Source organism: Meriones unguiculatus, chromosome 5 (assembly GCF_030254825.1).
Source record: "Meriones unguiculatus strain TT.TT164.6M chromosome 5, Bangor_MerUng_6.1, whole genome shotgun sequence".
NCBI classification, from domain to species: Eukaryota; Metazoa; Chordata; class Mammalia; order Rodentia; family Muridae; genus Meriones; species Meriones unguiculatus.
This window is the reverse complement of record NC_083353.1, coordinates 32,474,178-32,482,693: the sequence shown is the minus strand read 5'-3', so window position 1 is coordinate 32,482,693 and position 8,516 is coordinate 32,474,178. Positions and strand designations below refer to the sequence as shown.

The 8,516-nt window shown below is 40.6% G+C and overlaps 1 non-coding gene across 1 annotated transcript; it reads left to right on the top strand.

Annotated features, from left to right (window-relative positions):
- The first annotated feature begins 3,486 nt into the window (after positions 1-3,486).
- Positions 3,487-3,618, top strand: LOC132654423 (small nucleolar RNA SNORA17). The gene has a single exon (XR_009592075.1). It is a non-coding gene; the product is annotated as a small nucleolar RNA SNORA17 (small nucleolar RNA).
- The last annotated feature ends 4,898 nt before the right edge of the window (positions 3,619-8,516 follow it).

The following is an 8,516-nucleotide window of genomic DNA, read 5'->3' as shown; positions in this document are numbered from 1 at the left end:
TAGTTAATGAAAGAAGACCAATTCATAAAACAATGTGAAAGAAATAATAAGTTTACAGCCTTGGTGGAATTGCTGTGATGATAGACTGAATGTTCAAAAGTGCTCTTATGTGTGGTATTGTTAGTATTGTAGCAGAAAAGATTTCCCTACTATCTTTACTAAACTCTGGACTATCAATCACATTTTTCTGACAATATATAAAATAATATAACATAATAAAATGTAATTAATATAATGTAATGTTTTTTACTAGAAATATATACCTATTCAGGTATGGAAAACAATTTCACACTACTTTCCATACTATAGAGCACTGAATTGCTGAAAGAAATACCCTTATGTATAGACTACCTATAGAAATTACTTTTTAAAATTCTTTATTAATTACATTTTATTCACTCTGTATCCCCCCTGTCGTTCTCTCCCTCCTCCTGTCTCAATCTCTCCCTTCCTCCACCCTCTGCATGCATGCCCCTCCCCAAGTCCACTGATAGGAGAGGTCTTCTTTTCCTTCCTTATGATCCTAGTCAGTTAGGTCTTATCGGGAGTGGCTGCATTGTCTTCTTCTGTGGCCTTGTAATGCTGATTCCCCCTCAGGGAAAAGTAATTAAAGAGTAGGCCAATCAGTTCATGTCAAAGACAGTCCCTGTTCCTATTATAATGGAACCCACTTGAATACTGAACTGCCATGGGCTACATATGTGCAGGGGTCTTAGGTTATCTCCATGCATAGTCCTTGGTTGGAGTATCAGTCTCAGGAAAGACCTCTGTGCTCAGATTTTTTGGTTCTGTTGCTCTCCTTGTGGAGTTCCTGTCCTCTCCAGATCCCACTTCTTTCCTAAGATTCCCTGTACTCTGCCAAAAGGTTGCCCATAAGTTTTAGCATCTGCACTGATAGTCTGCAGGGCAGAGACCTTCAGAGGCGCTCTGTGTAAGGCACCTGACTTGTTCCCTCTTTTCTCCTTCTTCTGATATCCATCCTCTTTGCCTTAGAAATTACTCTTTGTTAAGATGTGTTTGAATACATGAGGAAGGCCTGGAGTGTGGTTTGTTGTTGGGAGCAGACAAGTCATATGATATCTTCCAAATGAATTAACTTTAGTAAAACAAGAGACAAGTGGAAGGGACAGAGATAAAAAAAATAGGAAAAAAATGAATATTTCCTTCTTCAATTTTCTCCACTTGGCAATTCAGTCTTTTTAAGAGTGTGGGTTCCCACCAGAGAGCTAGAGCTGTGGATCACACATTGTTTACCTTTGCCCTAGATAGCATGAACAGCTAGCAGATTCTTTCCTGTTTTATGGTACAAAAATAAGAGGGAAACGAGCATGTAAGAGTTTCAGGAAAAAGAAATAGAAAGAAAAGGGGAAAATCTTTCCATTCTAGAGATGGTTGAACAGCTCTTAACAGGACCACTACTGTTTATGTTATTGAATGCACTCTTACATTATTAGATTTCTTTCATGGTTAGCAACACAGGGTTTCCTTTATTTTTAGGCTTCCCAGACAGAAACTCTGGTGAATATTAAAGCAAAGCTATCATTTGAAGGTATGTGTTGGGGAAAGGGTGTTACCCAAATTGGCCTCAGAAGTGGGTACCATTTCTCAGATTGCTTCTTTTCCATCTGAATCAAATTGAGAATCTTGAGAAGACATATGGAGCAGGGGGACAAAATGTACTCAGATTTGTCCTTTTGATTGATCTGAGTGTTCACACAGCTTATATGAATTTCTCTTTTTCCATGAAGACCTTCATCGTTTAAGTTTCTGAACTCTAGTATGTGGTTAGTCTATGGTTCATGCATCTAGAATAATTTTTTGCTTCTTATGTTCTCCATTTGACAGGGCTCTTCTCTTTTTATGATGTCATGTTCAGGTGGGGTAAGTGCAGAGATAACAGTGGAGTAGCGTAGTTAAATAAATTCGAAGCACTACTTCAAGAATACTTGCCACAGTAGGTGAAAGCATTATTGTTTCATGAGTCAAATACATGACTTCAATTAATGTAACTTTGATTCCTATTCTTGTAAACAAACAAACATTCTCCAAACATTATAATACTATACAGTATTTTATTAATTTGTGTGCCATTTTATAAAAATAGACTATCATATCATGATGAAAAAAATCTATGGTTCACTCTAAATAGTGCTATAAGCTGTTTGAAATGGAATATGACCTCCAACTTTTTTCTCAGGAGAAACATTATTTAGTGCATTTTTTTTGATAGAGGTAGGAGTTAAAAGCTTTCTAAAAACAATAGACTAAACTCTGTAGCATCCTTGAGTGATGTTTTTAGATATTTCAAAATACATGCAAAATGGCAGAAACCATGTTCACAACATTTTATGAATTCAAATAAAATTGGCATCTGTAAAAATATTTATTTAGCTTTATTTTATGCTTTTATGTTTGATCTGCAGACATGCATGAAGTGGAAGTTTCTTGTTTCTTTGGAAACTCAGTTGTGTCATGTGAATATGTTTTATATTTTGTTCCCAAATGAGGGATGTGGAATGTTTCCCCACACACAGCCCCACACAGAAAACAACCCTCATGAAAAGCACATGATGCTTGGCAGCTGAAAAATAACTTGTGCAAGGAGTGTGGTTTCTGTGAGCTAGAAAACATCCTCCTGTGGACTCTGAGAGGGATAAACAGAAACCCACAGTGAAACAGAGCGCAGAGAGAAATGCCCCAGAGAACTTTCCTTCCTGTTTTGGTGGAGCTTTGACACTTTGTGAACTCATGGGGTTTGGGCAGCTGCTTTTGCTGAGTGCTACCCACTCTGTTGCTCTTGCTTGCTGTTTGCTGATCATGCTGTGGTTTGCTGATTTGCTCTTTGACTGAACTGCTGGTATCCTGTTGAGTGAGATTGGTATATCCCCAAATAACCCAACAACCTTAACCTGCAGGAAGTAGCTAAAGGAGATCCACAGCCCCTTTCCCTACTACTCACCTACCTAAGGTCAGGGGTTGAAAGGGAGGTGTAGGTGTTTAAGAAACTTAAATAGAGTAAGTGTTTGAAAAATCTAAGCCTACACATGCACATATCCCATGTGGGTGCCTGATGTCCACAGGTGTTAGAAAACCACCTTGGTTCCAGAGAAACTCTAGCTAGAGATGGCTACGAATGACCACATGGATGCTGAGAACCAAACCTCCATCCTCTGGAAGAGCAGCATGTGTTTTTTTTTTAAGCACTGAGCTGTCTCCACAAACTCCTGATTAATAATTTTTATTTATTCAAATATTGACAAATGAGAACCCTATGAAGTCCTTAAGTTCCTGGCCCAGGAGTCCCATCATATTCCAGATAGTTTCAATTCTGTATCTCCTTTCTTCCAATACCAGCAGACAGAAGAGTTCAACTAATGAACTTGGATTTGGCTAATTTTTAGTATAATGGTTTCCTCAATTACCAGTAATAGTTATAACCAAAACTTTTCTACTTTTAACTTAGATGTGTTTAACAATTAATTCATGCCTGCCCCTAGATGTGCTGCAGGTGAGGCTGCTGTGTCTCAGGTGCCTCAGTAGGTGGCAGTGAGGGGAGAGGCTGTGTTCATGCTCAGTGTTCTGACCTGTGAACATCTCAATGATTAGTAGCCTAACTGTCCCTCACAAATGGGAGCCTGAGACTACCTCCAGTTTGGTACCAGTAGCTCAGACAGGAAGTTAGCCTGAGACAACCACCAGTCCAGTGCCATGCAGGCCATGACAGCACAGAGGACAAGCAACAAGCCAGTGACCAGAACAGCATCACCGGGTACTGAGGGTCTCTGGGTTGGAGTGAGTCCCAGACAGACCACCCTCAGATTGGTCCACTTGAGGGGATCAGGCAAGAGGCATTTCTGAGATGACTACCAGACTAGATTCATGGGGTGTGGGCAGGGAGATAGCCTGAGATGACCCCAGTCACCACACCAGGCATGTGTGTGGTAAAGGGCCGGAGGGGGGGTGCAGACCATGCTCGAGATGACCCCTTCCTGGTTCCATAATGCTCCAGTGGTGCATAGCACTCCCGAGAGTACTCCTTAGATGACCCCAAACACTCAGAGACCCTATACACCTCTAAGAGGAACAAGTAAGTGGTTGAGAAATGGAAGAGAAAGAGAAACAGAAGGATGTGGGCACAATGAAGAGAGGCAGAACTGTAATGAGGAAAAGCCTGATGTGAATAGCAAGTGATACCACCTCAGACAATGGTGGGTTCCTGAACCATTCTGCCCCCAGGAGACACATCTAAGTTCTTGGGCCTGAAGCAGCAGACCCTGAGTATTGTGACTTGTGGGTAAACTTGTCCAAAGGGTATGAGCATGGGAGAGCTGGCCCTACTATTCATCTCCTGTGCAGTGCCATGGACAGGGAGAAATACACTTTTCCCACTTTCCCCTGCCACCTGCTGCAGATGGGAGACCTGGCCCTGGTGTCAGGATGGCAGGAGAGCTAGATCTGCCTTTCACCAGCTGCAGCACTCTGGAGAACGGAGCCTTTACCTCACTTGGGCAGCACAGTAGAACTGGTCCTGGATGTAGAGACTGTCGATGAGCCAGCTCGAGGGGTTGAGTATGGGAGAGCTGGTCCTGCCTCTTGTCTGCCAGGAGGTGGTGTAAACAAAGAAGAGATCTTTGTTTACTCTTCCTCTTCCTCTCCCCTATCCCTTGACATCTGTGAAACACAGGGGACCTGGGCCCAGGTTCATGAGAGTGGAAGAAGTGGCCATATCCTTAACTCACTGAAACACTAGGGAGAGCAAGCCCTGCACCTCTTCTGAGAAGTAGGGTAGAACTGACGCTTGTAACGGGTTGCTGGTGAGCTGGTCTTGAAGACATGAGAGTGGGAAAGCTTTATGGCTGACAATATCAGCTACAAATCAGGCCCAGATCAAAGGTTTTGAATTGAACTACCCCAACACCTACCCCATGTGCAGGGGCTCGTTCTACAGATCCAAAACTATAGGATCTCGATGACATAGAGCAATAACAGTTTATCTGAAAGTAGTCCCATTGAGGTTCCCCTATTGATAGAGTGGCAGAAGCCAGAGGCCTTGTACCAGACCAACCAGTCATTGCAATGAAGAACTGCAAACAATGAAGTATAAACAGAAGTGTATACTGAGGGACACACTGTGACACACCACAGCTTCCACATGTTTCTTTTTTTCCCGTTTGGTGGGTATGGTTGCCAGGGTAGCAAGTTAGTTCATAGGGAAGGGAGATGAGTGGGATTGAGGTGCATGGTGTGAAATTCATAAAGAACCAGGAAAACTTCCAATCAACATAGATGGAGAAAACAAAATAATATTCCATGACAAAACTAGACTTAAACAATATCTACACAGCATCCCAACACTACAGAAGATACTAGAAGGAAAACTCCAATCTAACAAAATCAGCTACAGACAAGAAAACAAAGAACATAGAAAACCTCATAACAAAAAATCAAAAGAAAACAAGTACACACACAAACACAACCAACTCCGTAATAAAAGGAACTAACAATCGTTGGTCACTAATATATATCAACGTCAATGAACTCAACTCTCCAATAAAAAGACACAGACTAACAAAATTGTTGTGCAAACAGGATTCAACATGTTTCTTTTTTAGGAATTATTTTTATTTTTATTTTTATTTTTTTATTAAGTACACTTTATTCACTTTGTATTCCCCCATAAATCCCTCCCTACTCCCCTCCAAATTCCACCTTCCCTCCCCCTTCTTCACGGATGTTCCTCCTCAAGTCCATTGAAGGGGAGGTCCCCCTCTCCTTTCTTCTTATCTTAATCTATCAGATCTCATCAGGAGTGGCTGCATTATCATCTTTTGTGGCCTGGTAAGGCTGCTCCCCCCTCAGGGGGAAGTGATCACAGAGCAGGCCAATTAGTTTATGTCAGAGGCAGTCCCTCTTCCCATTACTACAGAACCCACTTGGATACTGAACTGCCATGGGCTACATCTGTTCAGGGGTTCTACATCTGTGCTTGGAGTATGAGTCTCTGGGAAGACCCCTGTGTTCAAATTTTCTGGTTCTGTTGCTCTCCTTGTGGAGTTTCTGTCCTCTCTGGATCTTTCTATTTCCCTCATTTTCATAAGATTCCATGCACTCTGCCCAACAGTTGGCCCTAACTCTCAGCATCTCCTTTGATAGTCCACTGGACAGAACCTTTCAGAGGCCCTCTGTGACAGGTTCCTAACTTGTTTCCTGTTTTCTTCTTCTGATGTCCATCCTTTTTTCCTTTCAGGATGGGGATTGAGCATTTTAGTCAGGGCCCTGCCTCTTGATTAGTTTCTTTAGACGTACAGATTTTAGTAGGTTTATCCTAAATTATATGTCTATATGAATTAGTGTATAGTTACTGTGTGTGTCTTTCTGTTTCTGGGACAGCTCACTCAGGATGTTCCTTTCCAGTTCCCACAATTTACCTGCAAATTTCATGATTTCCTTATTTTTCATTGCTAAGTAATATTCCATTCTGTAGATGTACTACAATGTCTGTATCTATTCTTCAGTTGAGGGGTATCTGGGTTGTTTCCAGCTTCTGGCTACTACAAATAAAGCTGCTACAAATATGGTTGAACAAATGTCCTTATTGTATACTTGAGCCTCTTTTGGATATATGCCTAGGAGTGGTACAGCTGGATCTTGAGGAAGTGCTATTCCTATTTGTCTGAGAAAGCGCCAGATTGATTTCCAGAGTGGTTGTACAAGTTTACATTCCCACCAGCAGTGGAGGAGGGTTCCCCTTTCTCCACAACCTCTCCAGCATGTGTTGTCACTTGAGTTTTTCATCTTGGCCATTCTGGTGGGTGTAAGGTGAAATTTTAGGGTTGTTTTGATTTGCATGTCCCTAATGGCTAATGACGTTGAGCATTTCTTTAAGTGTTTCTCTGCCATTCGATATTTCTCTATCAAGAATTCTCTGTTTAGCTCTGTTTTCCATTTTTTAATTGGATTACTTGGTTTGCTGCTTTTCAGCTTCTTTAGTTCTTTATATATACTGGATATTAGCCCTCTTTTAGTGAAGATTCTTTCCCAATCTATAGGCAGTCGTTTTGTTTTGATGACAGTGTCTTTTGCTTACAGAAGCTTTTTAGTTTCATGAGGTCCCATTTATTGATTGTTGCTCTTAGAGCCTGTGCTGTAGCTGTTCTGTTTAGGAAGTTTTCTCCTGTACCAATGAGTTCTAGGGGCTTCCCCACTTTTTCTTCTAACCGATTTAATGTGTCTGGTTTTATGTTGAAGTCTTTGATCCACTTGTACTTTAGTTTTGTGCAGGGTGATAAGTATGGAGTTATTTGCATTTTTCTACATGTAGATATCCAGTTAGACCAGCACCATTTGTTGAAGATGCTATCTTTTTTTTTCATTGTATGGTTTTGGCATCTTTGTCAAAGATTAGTTTTCCATAAGTGTGGGTTTATTTCTGAGTCTTCTGTTCAGTTCCATTGATCCACCATTCTGTTTCTATGCCACTACCATGCAATTTTTATTACTGTTGCTCTATAGTACAGCTTAAGATCAGGGATGGAGAGACCTCCAACATGTTTCTTAAATGCAGCAGAAACCACAGCCTTCACAATATCCAAAAATTACACCTTGGTGTGACTCTAACCAAAAAAGTGTGAAAGACTTGTGTGAAACAAACAAAAAAACAAACGATTTTGAGTCCCTGAAAAAAGAAATCGAAGAAGATATAAGAAGTTTGAAAGATCTTCCTTGCTAATGGATTGGTAGGATTAACGTAGTAATTATGGCCTCCTACCAAAAGCAATCTACAGATTCAATGAAATACCCATCAAAATATGAAAACTATTCCTTCCAGACCTTCAAAGAAAATTTCTTAACTTCGTATGAAAACCGAAAATCCCAGAATTGCTAAAAATAATCCTGTAAAATAAAAGAACTTCTGGATATGTCTCTATCCCTGACCTCAAGTTGTACTATAGAACAACAGTAATAAAATCCGTATGGTACTGACTTAGAAACAGAATCAATGGAATCAAATTTAAATTTCCAAAATGAACTCAAACACCTATGGACATCTGATTTTTGACAAAGAAGGCAAAATCATACAATGGAAAAAAAGGTAGCCTCTTCAACAACTGGATGTCTACATGTTAAAAAAAAAATGAAAATAGACCCATAGTAAACACCCTGCATAAAAGTAAAGTCCAAATGGATCAAAGACCTCAACATAAAACCAGACACACTAAATCTGTTAGAAGAAAAGGTGGGGAAGAGCCTTGACCTCATTGGCCCAGGAGAAAGCTTCCTGGACAAAACATCAAGAGGTCAAGCTCAAAGACCAGCAATCAATAAATGGGACCTCCTGAAACAGAAATCTTTTGTAAAGCAAAGGACACTGTCATCCAAACAAATTGACAGCCTATACAGTGGGAAAAATTCTTCACCAAACCTACATCTGACACTTAAAGAAATGTTCAAAGCCCTTAGTCATAAGGAAAATGAAAATCAACATGACTCAGAGATTCCAACTCACACCCATCAGA